At 38.5% G+C, this 1,153-nt stretch overlaps 1 protein-coding gene across 1 annotated transcript in view; it reads left to right on the top strand.

Moving 5' to 3' along the window:
- LOC119594514 (alcohol dehydrogenase class-3-like) overlaps nt 1–1,153 on the top strand; it is an 11,972-nt gene that overhangs the window by 8,109 nt on the left and 2,710 nt on the right. The window lies entirely within an intron of this gene.

Genomic DNA, 1,153 nt, shown 5'->3' with positions numbered 1-1,153 from the left:
TGTTGTACAACACCATTCTACATGTTTCCCTTGCTCTGCATTGACAATTTTTCTCCTAAACGTCTTGTCCTGAGGATGGCGACTCACCCATGCTTATAGAGTATTGGGGATCTCCAATAAGGCATCAGTTTTAGCAATTTCCTCCACATAGGGCATGGGGTTGTGTGATTCTGCTATTTCTTGGTGGCTGATGCAGGTGCTACACCCTCCATTGCATGGAGCACATTCATTCTCCACTGAGTGTTGACTTTGTTTTCCGCTGTGAAGTTCATTATAAAATTGGAGGTACAAGACAGAAAAAATGGACTCCATCCAAGTTTATGAAAAAAATCTTATGGCCATTAGGCAAGGGAAATAATCATGGCTCCCTAAGCTTCTCAAATCTGGATCTAACCCTCTTAATAACTCAACAAATTTGTCCATTTACTTGGGTTGATGCTATTGAAGCAAGTATGAATCTTGGATTCTGTATGCTAGAAAATGAATATTTTGGGGTTTTGGTCGTCAACAGTACTCTGATATAGGCATTCCTCAATTCTCTCTCCCAGTAATCGTGAGGGATCTGTCCCCCTGATAGTTTGAGGGGATCAATGGCTCTTTCTCCATCCCTGCTCTCTTGAGGAATTACTTTACTTAGAGCTTTTATCTAGGCCTTGGCCTTCAGCTCCTTCCTTGTATTGTGCCTCTACTAAGAGCTGCTGCAGTCTTCTTATTTTTGTGATTGCATCACATAATTCAAGGTGTTCATCATGCTCGCTTCTTAGAGTGAGAAGTCCTCAGAACTAGGCATGTTTGCATTTGATCTCAACTACAACTTTAATATACAGTAGGGATGCTGCCAACACCAAATCATTACTTGAAAGAACCACAAGAGAAAGAACAATAAAAACAATAGTGATGAGAAAGATATAACAGAAAAACAAAACAAGTCAACACCCTAATAGTTTCAATTACTGAAACCAGGACAAATATATATTGATTACAGTATGCACAAGTATTAGTAATAATATATATAACCAAGATATGATTGACATAATAAAGTATTTACCTAGATACTGTCAAAGACCACATAATTGCTTCCTACCATGATGTGTATGGTACACCATGGACTGTGTTATATGTGACAATCAGATGTTTTTATCCTTGTGACACA

Source organism: Penaeus monodon, chromosome 34, assembly GCF_015228065.2.
Source record: "Penaeus monodon isolate SGIC_2016 chromosome 34, NSTDA_Pmon_1, whole genome shotgun sequence".
Taxonomy (NCBI): domain Eukaryota; kingdom Metazoa; phylum Arthropoda; class Malacostraca; order Decapoda; family Penaeidae; genus Penaeus; species Penaeus monodon.
This window is presented reverse-complemented; position numbering and strand designations above follow the sequence as displayed.